The sequence below is a fragment of the Rhamphochromis longiceps genome, linkage group LG5 (assembly GCF_057381845.1).
Source record: "Rhamphochromis longiceps isolate RC_006_pf linkage group LG5, R_longiceps_female_GT1.1, whole genome shotgun sequence".
NCBI lineage: Eukaryota > Metazoa > Chordata > Actinopteri > Cichliformes > Cichlidae > Rhamphochromis > Rhamphochromis longiceps.
Genome location: NC_140561.1, coordinates 31,322,037 through 31,346,116, shown reverse-complemented (window position 1 = coordinate 31,346,116; position 24,080 = coordinate 31,322,037). Strand labels below are relative to the sequence as shown.

Here is a 24,080-nt window from a genome sequence, read left to right as displayed (position 1 = left end):
CCCACACATCGGATATGCTGTGCTGAGGTTATACATTCACTAAATTTAAGGTATAAAAGAAGGCTCTGTTTATTTAAGGCAGGGTTGGACACCTCTTGTATAAAACACTAATCTTTTTGCCACACTTGGCTGGATTAGCTGGGATGCACTGCAGGGACATAGTCTTTGGGTAATTGGGCTGCAAACGTTGTTCAAATATCCTTGAAAGGTCTTTTACCCATGGATCACTGCAAACAATTGCAAAGTAGTGATAAGAAGTGGAAAATGATATCAAAATCAAAGTTCAAAAAGTAAACATAAAACATTTCCAGCACAGTTTAGCTTTATCCTTGCCACATTAGCGGGCCATTTCCGGTAGAAATGTGAACATAATGAGTAACAAATATTAAAAAATATTGCAGCAGCACATAAATATGAGCTGGACTCCAAATGGTCACTTGAAGGTTAAAAACATAAACAGTGCGCACAATATTGATCTAAATTTACCATATATGATGTGAAATGCGTTCATTTGATGTCAATCAATTTAAATGTTGCCACAAACATACCTTAATGCAGCGGTCCCCAACCTTTTTTGCGCCACGGACCGGTTTATGCCCGACAATATTTTCACAAACCGGCCTTTAAGGTGTCGCGGATAAATACAGCAAAATAAAACTAGTACCGGTACCGAAAAAAAGAAGATTTATTCATAACACACGTGAAAAGACCCAGGAAAACCGAGTTAATGATAAAAACGATAACAAAATAACGCTAAAAACCGATAAAAACCCTGAAAACCATACATTTCACACCCGAGCCTCAACTCTCGCGGCCCGGTACCAAACGATTCACAGACCGGTACCGGTCCGTGGCCCGGGGCTGCCTTAATGCATCCCTAACAATGCCTTCATTAAAACAAATAATAAAATGGAGGTTGCTGGCCCATTAAACAATGGTACTGACACCAGCAGTGTTCAAAGTACCCTTTAACTGTAAAACTCGCTCTGCAATAAGATGACTCATATGTTAAAATTCTGTAAAATTATCCAGTGGTTAATGAGGTGTTTTTTTCCAAGGGGAACAAACCACATAATTAACAAAATATGGCAACATATATCATGCTAATGGCCAAAAACCTTATTGTTCTTCTCTGTGAGTCTTTAAAATGATGCAGCCGATGCTCCAACTGCATTCATGTGAGAACAAATCTGATAAGGAACTATGTAGGTTACACTGATATTTCCACCAAATCTTTTACAGTACTCAGCCTCCAGTGGAGCTTCAAAGGATTAGATGACAGAGAAAGACAGAAGTCTGGTGGTGGGGGGAAAAAGAAAGAAATATACTCCACCTCTGCTCATTTTATGGAGAAAAATAAAATGGTTCAAGCACCAACACCAACACTGTTTTGAATTTTAAAAAAAGTTTCTGAGGTCAAAAAGCAACATGTCAAATAAAGGAAGGAAACAGACACACAGAAACAGCACCTGTTGGGAGTGTAAGTAGAGGGAAGTGAAATTTTGACTGTTGCCAACACAACATGAGGAAACCACCGAGCCTTCACTTCCTGTTGGCTCTCCATGTGCCCTCCATCTGCTCACTTCCTCCTCTGACTGGTGCCTTTTTTTCGGACCGTCTCTGAGAACAGAATCTTCCTATACATCTGAAATTTTAAGAAGCTCCTCTGAAGTCATGAAGTACCAGATTGAAAAAAAATAAAATAAATGACAATAATAATTAAGAGAGAAGGAGATGGAGGAAGAGTCTGATGCCTACCTCAAACTATGTTGTATGACTGACTTCCACACACTTTGTCACAAATGCATGATGATGTTTTACTACAGAAAAGTTGCGTATAAAAATATTTTTCAGTGTTAAACATTATGTGTGTGTTTGGGTGTCACTTAAAAAAACCAGGCCCACACCCACATCACCTTCACCTCAAACCTGGTCGTCACGCACACTTTGTTTCAGCCACCTGAGTGGAAAAATCCTGTGGGTTTTCTACAGACTTATACAGAGGTTCAGCATTTTCCAAGTCAAGCAGAATGTGGACTGTTGTGTGAGACATTGTTATATCCCTTGCATCTCTTTAGCCTTTTATTGAAACAGAGATTTTCTCCCTCTCTCTCTACGTGCTGCAGCTGAACAGCATTCTGGTCAGTAGTGGAAGTGCACATCTAGCCCCCGACAAAGCGCTTCTTGCCATTTGGGCTCTCTGTTGTATGGTTGCTAGGATTAGTCGTGTTTAGTTTCACTAGAAATCTGTCCTTTGAAACAGACTTGTGGCAAACCTGTAAAACCTCAGTATGCTTTCTTTTGTGTTTGAATAAATCTGGCTGCAAGCTTGGTGGGAGTTTTCTGACAGTATTTAAACACTTTCTCTCCTCTTTTGTGGCTAGCCAGGGAGCCTAGGTTTTATAGTTTTGCTTTGCTTTGTTTTGTTTTGTTTTTTTTTTAAACCTACAGCTCGGTGTTTCTCTTCTTTCTAGAAAAAGTGGATAGGTGTGGGTGGGGGTCTGTTTGTTGGTTTGGCCTTGAAGACCCAGAAGGCTATTTTCTTGCTTTCCTTTTCCTAACCAATGCAATATAACCTACAGAACTGTACTTCAAACAAATGAGCATCAGGAAAGCGTTTACTGGGGTTAAAGGTCAGGGGAGCCAACAGCGTATTCCCCATAGATTTCTATAAAACAGTAAGTCTTTTAGAAACCAGAGGAGTCGCCCAATGCTGTCAATTTAAAAAAAAAATAAAAATCAGATTTCACTGGCTTTACTTTTCCCAAAGTAAAGCCACATCCCCCTTTTATACCATCTATGGTATGCACAAAAGCACTATTGTTCTGCATATTTTTAAGGCAATGACTCTGCGTCACCATCCTTAACAGAAGCCTGTTCAAATTCCTCCTATTTCCAGCCATTTCTGCCCATCCTGATGATTTCCCTTTGGGAATAAGAGCAAATACAAATTTCAGGAAAAACACAACTAAACAGATTAAAATATTTACCTCTGAGTCATTTCACTTGGAGTTCTTTTTAGCTGGTTCAAACCTCTCTGGTCTTGGACAGACACTTTCTCCTGTGGCTTCGGTCTTTTTATTCCCTCGTCTTTATCAGTTGGTAACATGTAGCAGAGGGCTGCCAAGTAGGCTGCCCCTCTTGAATATATGCACACCCAAACACAAGAGTGGGCTGCACACTCTTCACAGACACCAACCTGAATTACACAGCCGCTCAGCCAAGGAGCTGAGTCAGATTACCGCAGTCTGTTTAATATACAACATCTAAAGGTGAGCGTTATGGAGCTTTCGGGAAGGGAGTGGCTCTTGTACCTGCCTCTATTGGAACCGGTGTAAACAGGACTGTAGCCACTCCAGCTGGAGAGTCGGCCTTTCTTATCACTCTGCCAGAGTCGATGATGGTTTAACCTTTTTTAAATAGTGAGCACACAGGAAGAGGATGCACGAGCAGCTTTTACAGCTGTCTGAGTTCTCTGAATTAGGAGCAATAGGACTGAAGAAGGTCATTTACAGCAAATAAGCTCCATTTTAATCTCTATTTTAGATCTATAAAATCTCTGTGATATCCAGAAAACGTATATAAAAGTGTATTTATATTTGCAACTAGGGTTAGGTGACTATTGTGCTTGTCTTTTTGTTAGCAAAGTTACATTAGTCAAAAGTCATGAAAGGCACAGATTCATTATAGTCATTCATGTTTAGATTCATTAATATAGTGCTGCCTTCTGTTGTTTGTTTGTTTTTTAGGGTTATTCGGTTTTCCTTTATTTTTTACCATTGTGAGACAGGTTCAAAACTATATATCACCTCAGGATATTGGAAGAATTGTCTTGATTTTCAAGAAAAATATCCAAAACTAGTCTTGATCCAAATATCCTTCTGGATCTTGATTCCTTCTGTTAAGGGAATTTTCATTCTTAACGGAGGTCTCAGATTGCTCTTATCATCAATTAATTTGCTGATTATTTTTGCAACAAGTGTCTCGTCTACAAAAGATTACAAAACTGAGAACTGGCAACCGGAATTCTCTAGAGCACAAAGCAGCGCCAGCAAAATTTCATTTTCTGTCTGAACAACAGTCCAAAATCTGAAATATTCAAGTTGCTCTAAGGTAGACATGGAAAAGCAGCAAATTCTCACATTTTAAAACAGAAACATTTTTGCCGTTTCTGATTGAAAATTTAAAAAGAAGAAGAAAAAAAAGAGCATAATTCAAATAGTTGGTGTATAATTTTCTACTAAATGAACTAACTGTTGTGAATATAACTTATCCTCATAGCAACAGCATAGTTATCCAGCATCACCTGACATCAACTGTAACAACCCACAGAGCAAAAAAAATAAAACACACTCACACTTATCCATCTATGCTAATACAGTCACACAGACTCACACAGCCTGGCTCACTGCAGCTCATCACATTCACAACAAGCTTCAACACCTCTCTGCAACAATGGCTTCATCAGGATTAACACACACACACACACACACACACACACACACACACACACACACACACACACACACACACACACACACACACACACACACACACACACACACACACGCCTGAGTGTGTCTTAGCGGCAGCTTCACCTTTGTGAGGTGAGAAATGTTAAACTGAGAGCACCAAGACAGATAAATGTGCATTAGATTTGCTAAGATTTCTTTTTAAAATTGTATATATCCTGTGAGAGACACAAACATTTAGTACACACGTGTACAGTACGTCAATGTCAAACAGCTACATGTGGGCCAGCATTATCGTAGCTACATACAGTGGGGCAAAAAAGTATTTAGTCAGCCACCGATTGTGCAAGTTCCCCCACCTAAAATGATGACAGAGGTCAGTAATTTGCACCAGAGGTACACTTCAACTGTGAGAGACAGAATGTGAAAAAAAAATCCATGAATCCACATGGTAGGATTTGTAAAGAATTTATTCGTAAATCAGGGTGGAAAATAAGTATTTGGTCAATAACAAAAATACAACTCAATACTTTGTAACATAACCTTTGTTGGCAATAACAGAGGTCAAACGTTTACTATAGGTCTTTACCAGGTTTGCACACACAGTAGCTGGTATTTTGGCCCATTCCTCCATGCAGATCTTCTCGAGAGCAGTGATGTTTTGGGGCTGTCGCCGAGCAACACGGACTTTCAACTCCCGCCACAGATTTTCTATGGGGTTGAGGTCTGGAGACTGGCTAGGCCACTCCAGGACTTTCAAATGCTTCTTACGGAGCCACTCCTTTGTTGCCTGGGTGGTGTGTTTTGGATCATTGTCATGTTGGAAGACCCAGCCTCGTTTCATCTTCAAAGTTCTCACTGATGGAAGGAGGTTCTGGCTCAAAATCTCACGATACATGGCCCCATTCATTCTGTCCTTAACACGGATCAGTCGTCCTGTCCCCTTGGCAGAAAAACAGCCCCATAGCATGATGTTCCCACCCCCATGCTTCACAGTAAGTATGGTGTTCTTGGGATGCAACTCAGTATTCTTCTTCCTCCAAACACGACGAGTTGAGTTTATACCAAAAAGTTCTACTTTGGTTTCATCTGACCACATGACATTCTCCCAATCCTCTGCTGTATCATCCATGTGCTCTCTGGCAAACTTCAGACGGGCCTGGACATGCACTGGCTTCAGCAGCGGAACACGTCTGGCACTGCGGGATTTGATTCCCTGCCGTTGTAGTGTGTTACTGATGGTGACCTTTGTTACTTTGGTCCCAGCTCTCTGCAGGTCATTCACCAGGTCCCCCCGTGTGGTTCTGGGATCTTTGCTCACCGTTCTCATGATCATTTTGACCCCACGGGATGAGATCTTGCGTGGAGCCCCAGATCGAGGGAGATTATCAGTGGTTTTGTATGTCTTCCATTTTCTGATGATTGCTCCCACAGTTGATTTTTTCACACCAAGCTGCTTGCCTATTGTAGATTCACTCTTCCCAGTCTGGTGCAGGTCTACAATACTTTTCCTGGTGTCCTTCGAAAGCTCTTTGGTCTTGGCCATGGTGGAGTTTGGAGTCTGACTGTTTGAGGCTGTGGACAGGTGTCTTTTATACAGATGATGAGTTCAAACAGGTGCCATTCATACAGGTAACGAGTGGGGGACAGAAAAGCTTCTTACAGAAGACGTTACAGGTCTGTGAGAGCCAGAGATTTTCCTTGTTTGAGGTGACCAAATACTTATTTTCCACCCTAATTTACGAATAAATTCTTTACAAATCCTACCATGTGGATTCATGGATTTTTTTTTCACATTCTGTCTCTCACAGTTGAAGTGTACCTCTGGTGCAAATTACTGATCTCTGTCATCATTTTAAGTGGGTGAACGTGCACAATCGGTGGCTGACTAAATACTTTTTTGCCCCACTGTATGCCAAACGGCAGCCTGATCTGAACCACTGAGTCATTGTCCACATATCTGATTTTTTTTTTCAGTGCTTCCAACAGGTCTCTTTTTGTGCTAATCGATAAGCGTTTCCATGGATGGAAAAACAAATAGCCAATCACAGCCTTTGTGGGTGGAAGGACAACATTTTCATGTCCCAGAGCCAGAAAAAATACGAGTATGTGCTGCTTTCTGAATTTCAGCTTACAAAACATGATAAAAAGCAAACTCAAACCATGAGCACTGTCAGAATAATGAATAAATAACGAACAATGAAAAGGAATTGGAATTCAAATGGATCACCGGTGCGGCAAACAGCAGAGAAAGGTAAAAGCTGGTGGCAGACAATTAAAATTATTTATTACCCAGATTGAATCTAATCATTGTCGCCACATAATGTAGATTGGAAATAATTAGACTGACTGCCTACAAATATTTTTGCCATAAACCCACAGTACAATCCCCAGTCTTTCAGGAGTAAGGGACAGACTGAATGAGTCAGCAAAAGAAATCCTTATTTATACTGCAACTTCTTCTTCGATGTTGCTTCTAAACCACGTCTCATTCTGCTGTATGTTGGTGTGATTACAGCTGTTTTGTGTGCACTAGGACTTGGAAACCAGGACAAAGCTCGATGTTGGTGGGAATCTTTGCTGCTTATAATACAGAAAATGCAGTGCCTTTTGTAACTTTTAATTAGGCTGATAATCAACAGTTTACCTCCAAAGACACAAAGTCCTTTATTTTTATCTTGAATTTAATTTGTCACCTCAGATTGTGCACAGATGGAGCTGTTATTTAATTCTAAAAAAAAAAAATCTACTGCATGGAGCATGTCAAGAAAAAAAAATTGAGATGCAGCTAAATTTCTAGTTTTGCTTCTTTCTTACTTTTTTCTTAAAAAAGAAAAAAAAACTCAACTTGTTAATTAGTCACTATGATCATCCCCAACTCAAATTGAAAACGTTCCCTCACTCACGTCTGCAGCAAAGCAAATTATTAATGGTTAACAAACAGATTATTGACAGTCTAAGTGTTAGTTTAACTTTGAGTTTTTGTGCATTATGCACAGTGAGGGATGATGTAGGAAAAATAAAATCCAGGTCACTGGAGGAGCGATCATGGCCTCGATTAGTAGTCTTCTACTCACATACTGTCAATGAAAACCTCTAACTATCCAGGCTGCCGGAAGTTCATCACATAAAAGAGTTTAGTGAAATATATCCTGCATTTGTTAGCAGCTAACAGCTCTGACTCCAGACTTTAAATGAACCTTTTATCACCAATCATTATGTTTTTATTACTAAAGTATTAGAAAATAAAAGCATGCACAGCAGGTAGCGGCATCTTAATTTTAGCTGCTGTGACCCTCGCTGAGGTTGTTGATTAACATGACAAACATCAAAAGCAGCAGCTTCAACAAGCAGCAGATAATTAATGTTGATTCCATAACAGCTAAAATTACAGTTTTGGTTGTTGTCCAGTGAAAACGGTCTCTACAGCCAAACAGAAACATGACTCTGACACTGAGCGCTGTTTCGTATCAGATAAATATCAGGAGAACCACCCAGTTTAACTTCTAAGGGTATAATATAAATTTCTTATCAGCTTCACAGTGTGAATCAGGACCTCCATTATTTGAATCTGATTCATATTTAATCAACACTTCATATCATCTCCTGCTCATCTAATTTTCTGGTTCAGGCTACAGGCTGCCGATGTTTATTATGGCACTAATATAAACTGTAACGCACAAAGGTGATTACCGATCCGAATTCAATATTTGACTCATAACTTTAGTTACTTTAAAGTGATGAAAGCTGAGCATAATTACATTGGATGAGCAGATTTGATAAAATAGCAATGCTCATCACATCTCAGGAACTCTGCCAACTACTGAGACTGACTCTTTGGTTGAGCTCATTTCAAGAGTGTTGACAAAAATGCTGTTTCTGAATTTTCCTCCTGCTGCTCAAACCTTCCTGTCTATCATAAATGCACAAACACCCACATCTCCACCCACTAAACACCTGCCAAGCAGCACACACACTCACACATCCACACGCAGGCGTTATGTAAGTGTGTGTCAGGAGGACACTCTCAGACGGTCCAGTTACAATCATCAATCCTGCTGACGCCTCCATGTCATCTGTGTGGATATTTCTATAAAGCAGGTGGACAGTGAACCCACTGCAGTGAGGTGGAGGCAGACTCCCATCCAATACTAGACTCACACATGGCCAAAATATGGTCTGTGGACCAGATGCCGGCCCCCTGACATCCTGAAGGGAGAATTTAACACGTCCCCAAAATAAAAAAAAATGTAAAAAGTTTTAGCTTGGGGCAGGGAGCATGCAAAAGCAGGTACACCCAAGCCTTCAAAACACATTAATAAATACAATACTTTGTGATAATAAATAACAGGTATCAGCTGTCTTTTTGCAACGTTTCATCTGGCAGGCAAACTCTAATGCCTTGAACTCCAGTTTGCAGCTGTAATTCCTGCCCTCGGTGACCTCTGTATAGCCAACCAGTTCTCTGCATGCTGCAGGTTCAGGTAAGAATGACCCTTGTTAGTTGGTCACAATCGATATCCAAGAAAAAACAAGGACTGCAGTCCAAGATATTGGGAGCTAGAGTCTGTTGAACCATGGGATGAGAGTCTTGGTACCACCACAGCTGTGACCTGATAACTCTACGGGTAAACACAAGATGGGAGCTAGCTAGCTAGTGAATGAACATTCAATATAACAGAAGGGATTGTCCAATAGTAAACTGATCATGGATGTTAAAAAAAAAAAAATTAAATGAAAAATATATTTGGCTGACTAGTAATATAGCATGTGGAAGACATTGTATCTCCCCGCCCCCAAAAAAAGAGTTATTAAATAGTAAACATACGCTAAGCTCAGTGATGCCTGTGGTGGTACTGCAACGTATTGAAAATCTGAGTTACCTACAAAATTTAAAACAGAGGCTAAAAAATTAATTTTAATTAAATCATAATTATGAATAAAATTATCCTTAAACACATTAAGCATCGATATGAATTGTAGACACTGAAAAAGGTTTCTTACTGAAAATTCTTGATTTTTTTTTTACCAGGTGTAAAATCCCCACGTTTTTGTTATGTCTGCAAAAACGTGGGGATTTTAACATATTTCAGGACTGTATGTGTTCATGTGTCTGTTTAGTCATTTAATGTGTGGCGCTTCATTTATTATATCCAATTCAGTCTGGCCCTCAGAAGAAAAATGCTGCATGCTTTTGCTCTCTCTGGACAACTGTGAGTCCATTATTGCGTCTTCTGTCATGTTCGCTGATCAGAGGAACAAAGGTCGACTGTGCTGAATCCTCCTTCATGCTTTGAAGAGTGTTTGTAGTCACTTTAATCCGTCATCTCTACCACTGGACTAGTTTCACCAGTCTAACGCTAAGAAGCCTTAAGCTTCAGTACTGTTGCTATGGTTACCTGCACTTGAACATACAAGAACAGGTCTGATATTTCCATGTCTTGCACATGCTGCTGGTGCAAGTGAGTTGGATTGAAACAAAGACCAAATTATCACCAATGTGAGGCTCATGATAGATTCTGCATAACGTACATTTTATTTAGCCTACTTTTTGGGGGGTTTTCGCCATTAAATTACTTGCAGTGGATCTCAACTTTGTATTTCAGTGCCTCCAGAATTCAAACAGTTTTTTCTTAAAGAAACCAAATGTTTTCTAATCCATTTGATATTATTTTTAGAAAGTAAAAAAAAAAAAAAAAAAAAAAAAAATGCTCACGCAACCTGCAGACCTTGAAATGAGCTTGTCCAGTATATCTTGGAGCAGATCAGAAAACATTTAAATGATTAAAAGAAAAAAAACAAAAAACAAAAACGCATGTAGCTCACTGGTTAGTGCACTTTTCAAAGTGCATTCCCCAATGTTAGTTTTGGGCACCACTATTTTGTTTTTGGAGCCAAAAGTGACCAAATTTGGAAAAAAAGCTTTGAGTGCAAAAATTATCAGCTAAAAATAGAAGACGTGGTTTACAAGCTGTATCCATAAACCATATGGATACAATGTGCAGACACATACTTGTTAATTAGTGCTAAATAGCAGACTGATAAAATATTGCAATAAACATAGAGCACTAACTTCTTGGATCATCAGAGGTTTTCATTAAAATTACTCAAAAGCCACCTACACCATAAATATTAGGGTGAGGCAAACAATTAATTTTGATAGTCGACTAGTCACCGATTATTTTTGCAATTAGTTGACTAATCAGATCATGCATCCACTGGATGTAAAACGTAGTTTATTGCATCAGCATGCGTCTGCGCTTATATAACTATCATTAGCTTACAGCTTGAAGTGTTTAAGGTATGTGCTAACGAAAAATAAACCAAAAATGATAGTTTAAACTTTTAATGAATTTTGCAGATTGTCTCAGTGGAGTTTAATAAACTCAGCCGTCTGCTCCTTGCTATCTAAAATATAACAGGACACTGGAGTAAATTCTCTACTATCTCACACTTCTGTTTAATCAGTTTTCTGTTTGACGTTTATTCAGCTGTGTGAAAACGAACTTTGATCTCAGCCAAACAGATTTACTTAGGAACAAATAAAAGACTGAAAAAGCCAAACAATAACATTTTTAAGTTATCTAAGTGACTTATATATATATCATGTTTAACCTGAGTAGCGAAAGACCGCAGGGGGTTTGAAAACGACTTACCGGGAGTCCACTGTTCTCACCGGCTCTAGTGAGCCTTGAACCCCGGCTAGCTATCCTAACATATGTCTCCGAATACGTCGCAGCACTTTTACAAATATGTGACCGAACCGAACAGATATTTGAACTTTACACAGCTACATTATTTCCTGAAAACATGTTAAAAGTTTATTTTGTGACCTAGAAAGAGTAATAAAAGTAATATTAAAACTAAGTAGCTACCGCCATTGTTGGAAACAGGAATTGGCTGAGCTGTGCAATGAATTCTGGGATAGGTTTGGTCATACGCCCGACCCATCCTTCAAATCAGGGGAAAAGTAGGATGCGTTTGTCGGCTGCATTTGCAGAAGTCTTCGAATTTGGACAGGCTTCAAATGCTGCCTCCGAAGGATGCGGTTCCTGAATTTGGACACAGCTACGATACCGGAGTTGCTTCTTCTTCTTCGGGGTTTAACGGCAGCTGGCATCCTTGTGCAGTCAGTGCTGCCATCTTCTTTTTCAGTCCGTTATTACACTCTGAAATCCTACTACTTATTCCTGTCTTTCAGGATCTCACAAGGCTTTAAATGAGGCGTCGACTATTAAATTTGTGATCGACGATTTTGATAGTCGACGTAATCGTGACTAGTCGACTAATCGTGGCAACCCTAATAAACTTGGTGTTGAAATTCAGTTTAATGAATTCATCAACATGTTCTTTTCAAAGCTGGGAAACACAGGAGTCTATGGGGATTGAATCACTTTTGGAACCAGCCTCAAGAGTTCATGAGATGAAATGCACTTTTTGGTACATTTGAGTGTATCTTGTTATTTGATTCAATTTCAAATAAAAATGTGAGCTAATGCAAATATTACACTAACCCCAACCATGAGCATGCAAGTCAACCACAAAGACTCCCTTTGTGAGACACACTAGAAACAAAAAAAGAACATTTGAGCCCTTTTCAAGGGCTTCAGCTCTCATGTTATTCATAATTTCAGTTTGTTAACCTCCAATTCGTGGCGTATTTTGTATCTGCAGCTCATGGGTACTGCTGCCTGAGTGAGGATTTCCTGCTTAAATATTTTACAATTGAATAAAATGGATAGCATGCAGTCATAGTTCAGCAGTTCTTTATTACAGTGGGATGACCTCTTTTTTTTGCCAGCAGGGATATGAAAAAATGATAAAGGCCAATGGCTCTATTATAACCACAATCACTGAGGCTCTGCAGAGCAGAGAGCATGCATATCTTAAATATAGGCCTGAGCTTCTCAAAGCTGCACTGCATTCATTAATTTTTGATGTGAACTTACATAAGAGACAAAGTGAGCGCTGCAGGGTCTGTCTTACAGGCAGGGACTCCGCCTGCAGAGGGGTTTCCACATTTCACTAAATCTTAAAACCACGTCCATACAAGTGTAATGGATGGTGTTTTTGGATGCAACAGGCATGGATGATACCGACTGCTACATGAGCATGAATCTCCACAGGTTGTGAGGTGGATGGTGTCATGACAGTGACAGTATAAACATGTCCACCTTTGAAGATGTTGCTATACTTTTTTTTTTTTTTTAACAATAGACTGATGCCTTTATATGTCTCCTTGTAACAGCAAAACAGCAATATGTAAATTATTGCATTTTCTTAATTTATGTGCAGTAAAGTACTTTAATGTGATAGAATGATTTCCTGTATCAAAAATGAGAAAAATGACAATGATAATATCCCAGAGTTGATGTCTTTAGATTGATAGTTGTTTTGGAATCAACCAATTGTCATTATATAAAACACACACACACACACACACACGATAATGGATTTTACCCATAAAAGAGCCTTTCTTTTGAAGAACAGATCATCACAAACTTCGTACCAGTGTCAATGGTAAAAAGCTGAAATTACATTTTACAATAAAAAGTCTAAACACTATAAAATGTCAGACAAGAAAATAAAAGCTCCAAGATAAAAACAACCTGAAAGCAATAAAAGAGTTAGTTTGTTCAAATAATTTCCAAACAGAGTCAAAAGATGAGATGAGATATATATTTGTATTATTTTAATACTTGAAAGGAAGCTGAAAGGAAGCGGAGCTCCGCTAAGAAAATGTAATAAAAAAGGCAATACATTTTTAAAAAGTATTTTCAGCACAAACAGCAACTTTAACATACAGAAGAATGAACACCCAGCGGTTCAAAGTTCGGCAGTAAGGGAGGAAGCGGTTTTGCCTCGGGGTGACTCAGATCACATCGATCTGTAAATCAAGTCCCAGATGGTTTAGACTCCATCTGGGGTCTGAAGGTCTGACTCAGTGAGATCACAACAACACACTTGTTTGCAGTCTCATTGTCAGTGTAGCAGGTCAGCCTGAGATGTCAACACTTGCAACGAAAAAGGCATATGGATAAAAACCAGCACGAATGTCTCGATGTACATCTGCGTCACGCCTCTTGTTTTAATGCCCACAGCAGCCAAGGAACAGCTTGCATTTAAGTGAAGTAAGAGCCACAATTGTTTTTCACTTTTACTGCAAAAATGGCTGCTAAGCCAGTGTCTACAGACTGAAAACAGAATCAGATGAGACTGCAACAAACAGACGCTTCCTATGCAGTGCTGCAATTTAATAAGTAAAAACAGTACATGTAGAATCTTAGGGCGAGGGCTTTTTATCGAGTCACCATTTTGAAAGCAGAGCTGAATACACACAGTGAGACAGCATGTACCACACAACAACATGTATGGCAGTTTTACTTGGTACTTCAACAACTACACAGACGCAGAATGAAGCACCAGCTCCTCTTTTCCGTCCACTTGGTGGAGAAGCGCTGATTTACAGCAATCTACCAAATGGAACAAAAATAAAAACACATGCTAGAGCCGCTCTTCCATACAGAACGGACATTGGTTAAAATTAATATAAATATATATCCGGCCACTATACGAGTCACACCTCTTTACATTTACTGTCTGATATTCAATATCCAACCTAAAACAAACATTAATTGAATGATGAAACCTTCAGCCTGCCCCTGAACTATTAATGTTAATAACAATTTAATTTTTCACAACAAAGATACCAGCTATGTGCTGCATGTGGTGCTGTTAAATAGTCTTCTTAAGAACTGTTATGGAAGGAGCAATTACACTCTGCTGCAGACACGGATGGGTAGGCAGTGCTGTTATACTTCTTAGAAGTCTGACTAGTTGCTACATTGTAATGTGAAGTCTCCGCTTCTGAGTTGCCATCTGACTGGACATTTATGCTTCAGTGGGGAATCTAGCTAAGTTGTAACCGCAAACTGTGGCGTCGACACAGCTCACAACTCACAGCCTGTATATATCCAGCTACTCTTACACTGCAGTTTTTCATTTTAAGAATACCCTTCATCAATTTAAATATAAGGAGTAATAATTTAAAAAAAAAAAAAATCTAAATTCATGGAGGGAGATTGCTGAAACTATCAAAATGGATACAAGGGAATATACCAGCATTGCAGCATTTTATTTGTTTCTATCAGCTGGTACCCCACATAAAACATAGGGACACAACCACACGGTAATTAACACAATGCACCTCGCACGAGAAATGTTGACAGCAACGGCGGCCACTTAAATCGGTTACATTTTAGGCTCTACAAGTAAATCACTGCAGAAGTTTAAATCAGGCCTGATTATGAAATTCATATCCCTCTGACTCAACCAGAGCCAAGCAGACTCACAGACATGGAATCTATAACATGCTTTTAACTGACTGACACGACCGGAAAGCATCTGCGTGGCCATAAAAAAAGCTGGTTAAATTCTTTGAATACCTATACTGCTTTTTTTATTACCACTTTTAGCAAAGAATATGCCTGCGAACAATCCGTAAACAGCGTTGTCAATGTTATGTTGATGGTGTTGTTCAATAAATATTAGTGTGTTTTTGTATAAGCTAGGATGTGTTTTGAACCTTCACCTTCAGCCATGTTAAACCCACCTGTAAATCCTGTGTATTCTGAAGCTAAATCTTATGAATCTTTTGTGCATTGTGGTTCCCATTTCCCAAGTCCTTAAATTCTCTCTCGCATTGATGGAAAACGGCATCAAGGTCAAGGAAAAGTGATTAGACAAAGACACGGGGTTACTTTTTGGACTTTTTGACCACAGCCTTGGTTAATTCTTCTTAGGCTAAAGGAGCTAGAGCCTCATGCAGGCCGTTCAAATGACAGACGCACTGAGTCAGCATACGTCGTCTCTTGTGGTCATCAGGACGACGGCAGCAGCTTGAGACAGATACAGAACACTCGACTGTCTGCAGGTAGGCGTGACCGTGTGTCTTCAGTGGGGACGAGGTCGAGGTTGGTGAGATAATAATGATCAGCATGAGAGCTGGAATTTACAACGTACTTTATTTTTAGACAATTTTATTAACATCACTTCAACTGCATGTAATATAGCTACTTTGTATTGCTTTAGAGCACAACTGGCTCCACCTGTCTGTTACAGAAAGGCAAGAGATATACACCCCCTGCTGCAGTAGCACCCATTACATGGCTCTGTAATACACCGTTATAACCAAGAAATCTATTCAGGAGATTATTTAAATAAGGCTGGGCAACAAAGGTCCTAATTTTGAATGTGATCTGCTCTTAAAATGCATCACCAAATAAATAGCAGCGCAGTATGAGGCCTGCTCCATTAAGGGAGAAGAAAAACAATCATAATTACTAGGGGTGCAACGATACAACAATACAAAAGCGAGTTTATTACAGAGAAATGGCTCTTTCCAAAATAAAAGCTATACTATACGCTTCTTCTGGGCTATATTCTCAGCAGCATATAAACATATCAGGTCCCCATAAGGAGAATCACGTGCTAACGGCTGTCTAAATGACTCGGGTAAAGTTTGTAGCATGTGTGCTTGTTGGTTTTGTCTGCTTCCACTTGTCTTTGCACTAGTATGATGTCGGAGTAAATGGGCTATCATATTCGTTGTGTTCCCACTAGTGCTGTCAGCGTTAATCTCGTTAAAATGACATTAACGCCACAACACGGCAAATCTCCGTTAACAAGTTACCGCGGATCGCCCCGTGCTTGGGGCTGGACGGCGTCAACACGTTAACAAGCTAACTGCGCTACCGCACTAGTTCCCACAAATTGAGCATTGCGTGGCACATCCGACATACTGTTTTACTTTTGTCCATGACGCGCTTACCATCAGGGTCATGCTTCACATGAAAACCAAGATAGTTCCAAACGCCAGATCTGAATGAGAGTGGGGGAGGTTCAATTTCGGGTAGCGTTGAGGTAGTTGCCATGTTGCAACGAGCTTAGCTTCTGTCTTGCTAGCTTGCACTGCGCTCAGTGGATCTGCACTCGACAGTGCAGCCTAGGCGGAGTAGTCGAACGCAGATCCACTGAGCGCTCAACACAGACAACATCGTCAGAAGAAAAGTTGATAAAATAAATAAAAAATGTTGTATTGTTTGATAAATATGTGTACCGAACCGAAAGCACTGTATCGATCGGTTCAATATCGATACGAGTATCGTTGCACCCCTAATAATTACTCTGGTAATTATTGAGATGATGGTTATTTAAAAATAATTATTCTAAGACTTTGAAAAAACTGCACATATTTTTTCTACTTCTTCTTTTAAAATTGGATTTTAATTATATCTTAATTTGTTTTATATAGATTATCTTGTTTTAATAGTCACTGCAAGCCACAACTGTAGCTGAAATAAAAATTAGACGAATGCCTTTATTTTACATGAACTTAGCAAAAGCCTGAACAGCTGTGACATTACTAAGATGACACTTAGTTTGTAAAACAGAAAAAACATGAGGAAAAGGGTTTCAAAGACGCAAAGAAATGGATTTTAATTCTGCCTCAAAAACATCACCATGTTGGATTTTTCTGTATCTCAGAGTTTTCTGTGGCGGAAGGACAAAATACTTTATACGCAGGAAAAACCCAGCAAGTCGTATCTGATGTATGCTGATAATGAAATAATGTAATGTACTAAAGAAAAAAGATAAAATGTAAAAACCTTTTGACTGGGGTGAGATGCTGCATCAGCTAATTCAATAGAAATCTCTTTTCTTGAGCAGAGTTTTTGGTCATTAAAAACTTTTCCACTATAAATAACTGTTCCTGCACCATAGGTTTGCCTTCTTGTGGGTCCCAATTCCCAGGAGAAGAGAGGGAGTTTGGTGTTATGTGGATTGAGTGATGGTCAGCCTAACGGTGCAATCTTCAGGTACAAAAAGTGAAGACAGATCATTTTATTTTCTTGGCCAGTCCTGCAGGTAAGATCTGTGTGTGGGAAGCACTAAAGTAAATCCATGACACGTCAGTATCATCAGATACTGAAATCATAGTCAGAACAGTTTCAGCCAAGTGCTTTACAACCAATCTGCCACTACAATAAAGGCAACAGTCCAATTTACACATAAAACTGCCACTGGACTTACCAGAACAGGTTGCCTGTCTCTCACATACCTGACACATTTCTAAAATTATCGTAAAATTATGAAAACGAGGTTCATTTGTTTCCCAATTAACTGATGAGTATAGATAATGTGAGAAAACAGTGAAAATGTCCATCACAGTTTAATCACAGCCTGGGGTGATTTGTCTAGCCTGCAGCTTGACACCCAAAGCAGTTTAGAGTGATATAAGCGATCAATCAACTAATCTGTTCAGTTCTAGTTCGATCAGATGTAGGCCACCTTGCCTGAAACAGCGCCCATTTAACCTCATAATTTATTTATCCAAAAATACAGCGTTAACCTTCAGCGGCAAAAATCAGTGATGCTGCTGTTAAGGTTTAGCAACAAATAACATCAAGATGCACCAACATAGGTGTGGCAGGACCACTTCATTTGAACCACTTAATGAGAAATCTAAATAATCCTGTAAACTGTACGAGATGGTCTAATACGACCATTGTTATACATGGAAATAGCATTGATCTATCCAGTGAAGACATTCAATGAACATGTTTTGTTAGTTAGTCAACTAATTCACTGACTTGCAACTAATTTGATTACCAAATGACTGTAAAAAGGTACCTGCATAACATCTACTCCATAGATATAGAGTAGTATTACCAGATGGCCATTTTTAAAAATATCATCATTACTTTTAAGCCACTTATGTATAACTAGGCGTGAATCCTGTCTCATCTGTTGTATGGTGAATTGAAGGGGTCCTTATAGACCCTATGATGTGAACACAGGGGTGTCCTTAGGAGTTTTTCCTGGCATTCTTATGCTCATCTTGAATTATAACGTTTTCTGTCACATTTTCTTCTACTCAATTAAGATTAATATAAAACAATTCTTTCATCGACTTCCCAAAACATTTTGACATTGAATAACCATTGGCTGTCCATCTTTTCTTGATGTCTAGTCTTGAAAACACGCCATAAATCCGACTCAAACTCTTGACCTCTCTCTTGACCATTCATCCATTTTCTTCTGCTTATCCAATTCAGGGTTGCGGGGAGGGCTAGAGTCCATCACAAGAAAGGCAAGAAGATGGGTACTTCCTGGACCCTGCCTCCAGGCTGACACAGAGACAGACAACTATTCATGCTACCATTCATTTAACACCTACAAACAATTTAGAATCACCAGTTTACCACCAGCTTAGCTTTTTGACCATGTTTGCTGGGTTTCCAACAGGGATGTCCAGATGATGTTGATAAGATAACACGCAAGAGATGGCAAAATTTTGTCTTCAACTTTCATTCTGGAACCACATATCAACCAAGACACCAACATAAAACAGTGGTTTAACATAAACTTTACTTTGCTGTAACGTCTAACAAAGACACCCAGGCAAGAAAAAGTAAGCCTAGCAGATATGTCTGTGAAGGTTCTCAGTCATCCAGGTCATCGTAGTCAAAGGAGCTTGCAAAGAAAGGCGTCTGGACTTCTTTAAATTACTTGAAGACGTTTCCCCTCTCATCCGAGAAGCTTCTTCAGTTCTAAGGTCAAATGGTGGAGAGTCCCAGATATAAACCTAGTGGGAGTAACCCCCCACAGAGGGACAAAAGGACCCCCTGATGATCCTCTAATCGCCTGAGCCAAGGTGTGAAACTGGGTGTGGGTCCCAATCAGCCAGAGAGAAGGAACACACACATGTAAAGGAAGCCCTCAAAACATGCTTCTATCCTAAATGGGCGTTCTTAAAGTCAGCAAAGAGGCACAGAAAAGAAGACCAGACACCAGCGAGGGAGGATAAGAAGGACAGACGCAACAACATTGTCATCCCCTATGTAGCCGGTGTATCAGAAAAACACAGGAGAGTTTTCTCCAAGCATGACATCCCGGTGCATTTCAGACCCAGCAACACGCTCAGACAAAAACTGGTTCACCCGAAAGACAAAACGCCAAAACACAGACTTAACAATGTGGTGTATGCGGTACAGTGCAGCAAGGAATGCTCAGACCTCTACATTGGAGAGACCAAACAGCCACTTCACAAGCGCATGGCACAACACAGAAGAGCCACCTCCACAGGACAAGACTCAGCAGTCCATCTGCATCTTAAGGATAAAGGACACTCTTTCTAGGATGCCAATGTTCACATTTTGGACAGAGAGGACAGATGGTTTGAAAGAGGAGTGAAAGAAGCCATCTATGTCCACTGTGAGCGACCATCTTTGAACAGAGGCGGTGGTTTACGACACCAACTCTCTTCCATCTATAATCCAGTTTTGAGATCCCTTCCCAGACGCCTTAACGCCCACTCACATCCTGGGCCATCTGATCTCAGGAATTCGCATGATAAGGTGGGGCCAGGTTTCACAATGAACTCACCCGAAACTCCGGCTGATTGGGACCCACACCCAGTTTCACACCTTGGCTCAGGCGATTAGAGGATCATTAGGGGGTCCTATTGTCCCTCTGTGGGGGGTTACTCCCACTAGGTATATATCTGGGACTCTCCACCATTTGACCTTAGAACTGAAGAAGCTTCTCAGATGAGAGGTGAAACGTCTTCAAGTAATTTAAAGAAGTCCAGACGCCTTTCTTTGCAAGCTCCTTTGACTAAGCCTAGCAGACAGTAAATGTTTGTCTCCAACATTGGCACAACCTTTATTTTGGAGCCATGCTTGATCCAAGGCTAGATGTTGACTAGAAAAGACAGCCAGTAGGCAGTTTGGCAGTGTCAAAAGGTCAGGAGTTTGAGTTTCCCTCATAGTATTTTTTTTTTAAATTTGTTATGTTGTTGTAGTCCATAAATAAAAGGATAATATACAACAGTTCCTTATCAGAGACTTAATTTGTTAGAAAGTCCAACCAGAACATCTAGGTGATAAGGAGGTACGTCCAACAGACGACCCTTGTTCAACTGTCATTTTCAAAACCTTGTTTAAACAAAAGCGAGACCTTAAAAAAGTGGCTCAATGCATTTGCCTGACAAGAAAATGATCCCTTCTCTAGCCCTAGGGGGGAGACACAAAACCTTTCAAGGTTGCCAGGAAGAGCATCTGGTGTCAAAATATGCCAAACCAAATAGGCAGTGCTACCTGCTGTGCTTGTGAATGGAGGACTAGTTAAAATCTTTAACCAGAATTGAGAGACAACGGTTATTCAAATTTGAAATGTTTGCTTGGTGTTATCATAATGGTTGGAAGCCACATAGTCAGATTTCATTCCAAACCTAGATAAACTGTACAGACTTCGGTGGAATACAAAAAACTAGCCATGTTCCCTTTAGAATCAAGCAAATAGCAAAGTCATTGCTGTCATACTTATAATTCAACCCTTTTCAGCAAAGAGTCTTCAAAGTTTCCCTTTCTACTAATTTCATTTTGCAAAAACCCTCTATGTTCCGATAATTTGCAGCAGCAGAAATCAGAAGGAGCAATGCCCTCTTTTGGAGGTCACAAGCTGAGGAGGAGTCACCTCATGAGCCAAGATGCGGGATCCCCCCCTCCTTTCTAACGCAATAAGGCAGGACACACCCAGCTACAGAGGGGAGGAGGAGGAGAAGGTGGAGATGGATGAAATGAGAAGAGAGGAAAAAGAAGCAGAACTGCTGCTGCTCCTCCTCATCCGCCCAAATAAGCCGATGACGTAAGGATGGTCCTTCCTTAATTAAAATAAAGCGCAGTCGGTAACGATTTTTCCACCCTTGTTCAATACCGGCAGCCTTGAAAACGCAGAAGTAGTATTTACAGTGCGAGTGCTAAATATGGGGGAACCACTCCAACAAGCTTAACAAGCTCATCCTGAAGGCGCCACATTCGTGTCAACAGTGTGAGGACACCACAGTGATACAGAAATATACACAATTAATATCACAACAGGGACAAACAACCGCAGCAACCAACGCTCGCTGCTCAGAGAGCTGTTTTTAACCAACTTACCACAGGTCCTGTGTTTTTTCTGATGGTAAAAGGCGCCTTTTCCGGTTACCACTGGAAATATCACTCGGAAAGCAACACACTCAAGCCAGAGACTGTTAACAAATTGTTTCCAGGCGCCCGGAGACATCCGCGGGCGGTCTGATTCCTGCCTCGCAGCCAATGCACCAGCAGATACGTGCCTCGCTGTCGCCCGGGGAGACCTGGCACCAGAGCGCCATTAAGAATCTGCTCTTTTTGATCTACATCTCCTTGTTGGGTTTGTGAAAACGCAATTTTGTAGCCATTAATAACAATTTACAGACCTTTTAGAAACAACCCTTCAATTCGGCATACCCCAATGACACGTAAAAATGTAATATTCAGAATAAAATAACAACTTTTACCAGCAGGCTCCTTACTTTGGCAGGCGGCAAACTAACTAGCAGTGCGTATCCAGTTCAAAAGTTGTTTTTTTTCACCAAAAGTGAGTCATCGTCTGTAAATTTTACAGGTGTCTGATTAGAAACTATTGCACAATATCACAGTGTATGCTTTATGGGTATTTTAGTTTGTCGAAAAGCGTTTTAAGTTGGATTTTAAAGTCCGCATTATGAATGAAGACCCGACTGCGTTGACTGCAGGGAGGGAACGGCACGTATCGGGGCTGTAACCTAGCTAACAGCCGGGACGTTTGGCGAGGTGAAAGAGACAGAAACCGTAACTCGGGGTTTCTGAGAGACACTGTTGCTATTAGGGAGGAAAATACGCCAAGATGCGTATTAAAGTGCGTCGGACTGGGATAATTGTGCGTTCACACCTGTGGAAAATCCCAAAAATCTCCCTGTAGTTGCTAATAATTGGGTGTCAAGGTAAAGAAACGGCAGTTATGAACGTTACCCGGATGCTGAGCAGTGCGGACAACTTGGGGGGGGGGCACGACAGACCCCTTAAAACACAGCAAAATGTCACTTTCACGGTCTCCGACAGACTAAGCGAGCCTTTCTTGGCTTTCAGCCACAAGTGAATTGAAAGATTGTACAGACTCGTGGTGAGTTAAGTTTAATTAAGAAGCAAAAAAAAACACTGAGATTAGACGTTACCTCCACTCCGTGGATCTTCGTCCAAATCACGTCCTGTGGCTGAGTCGGAACGGTTGGGAAGCGTCTTTAGTTTAGAGGGGTTTGTCCATTTCCCAGCAGAGCTCCAACTTGAAAACTGCAGTGGCGAAAAAAATGACTGACAGGCCGGGTGGTGGTTGGTGGATAAAACCTTGAACCGTTCCTGACGTTTAAACCGTTTTTAAATACATCAGTAGGGGCACCAGCTCTGTTCCTGCAGTGGTGGCGGCAGCCCCGAGCAAGGAAAACAAACCAGATCCAGATTCAGTCAGAAACGAATCCTTTAAAAGGAGAAGATAAACTCACCCTCTCTCCCTCTCTTTTTCTCTCGCTCACTCACTCTCTCCCTCTCCTGGAATAAAAGCAGAGGAGGGAAAAGGCTCTGTTAACAAAGAGCAGATCCAGAAAATGAGGACTGGTGGTGTGTTTGTGTTGCTTAGCGGTGGGTGGAACTGGAGGGGGGGTCCGGCACACTCAACCAGACCAGAGGAAACACCAAAAGTCCGGATCAGATCTTTTCCTGCCAAGCTGGGAAACTGAAAGAGAAGGAGGTGAGCTTGTGGTGGCGAGCAGGGGGGAGGGACCAGACCGGGATTGCCCTGTTTTTAAGGTGGATCTATGAATTAATTAGGTAACAAGGCAGAAACAGAGCCCTGCTCTCGAGAACAGCCCGGGCCACAGATGCAGTCTGGAAACTCAAGGGGGGGGGGGGGGGGGGGGGGGGAGAGAAAAAAAATCCAGATCTGGATCTATCCCGGAGCGATGTATGGAGTCTCTTTTCAGCCAAACAAATCGTTTAGAGATAGTACGTTTAGAAAAACTGTTGTCAGACTAATTTTGAGATAAAGCTTTTTAAAGACTAAAGCCATAGTTACTTCACGTTTTCAGAAAACCCTGCCCTGATTCAAGAAAAAGTCAAATTTTTACCAAAAAGTCTATTTTGGTAAAAAATAAATAAATATATAAATAAAATAAAAAAAATTGTTACTAAACAGTAATAATTTGAATCAAAAAATAATAAAGCCAAAATATGATTTTTTTTCCCCCTTTTTTTAGAAGAAGTATAGTTTGAGGCAAAATCCACAACAAAAGTCATATTAAATAATCACTATACTGGTGTGCATTTGAAGCCATCATATCAATTCCAAAATAATTCAAGGCTAAAGTTTCAGGATAAACTCAGAATATTTTTAAGTTTCTTCATGAATTACCCCCCTTTACCTCTTTTTTTGTATTCGCTTATTTTGTCACAAAGGTTGGGGGGAAATTAATGGAAAACACCAGTTGTAATGTAAAACTTTTTTTTCTTTTTTGAAAATTCTAGATTAAATCTGAGATCTTATTATTAATTAATAAAATTGTAATCTTTTTACTTTAAAAAGTGTTTTAAAGGTAAAGTACAATTCAAAGATGAAAATCATATTTTTTTAATATAAAATTATAAAAGTGATTGATATAATCTGATAAAATTTATCATTTACCCATTATGCCTACCAACTGACTGGCAG

The 24,080-nt window shown here is 40.2% G+C and overlaps 1 protein-coding gene across 5 annotated transcripts in view; it reads right to left on the bottom strand.

Annotated features, from left to right (window-relative positions):
- LOC146670329 (plasma membrane calcium-transporting ATPase 1-like) overlaps window positions 1-23,229 on the bottom strand; it is a 134,251-nt gene extending 111,022 nt beyond the window's left edge. For 3 of the 5 annotated variants that reach the window (XM_085407183.1, XM_085407181.1, XM_085407184.1), the window contains exon 1: window positions 22,555-23,229. The gene's annotated coding sequence lies outside the window, so the exon portion shown is untranslated. The remainder of the gene's footprint in view (window positions 1-22,554) is intronic. The other 2 variants (XM_085407182.1, XM_085407186.1) reach the window with 2 other exon arrangements.
- Between the last annotated feature and the right edge of the window lie 851 nt (window positions 23,230-24,080).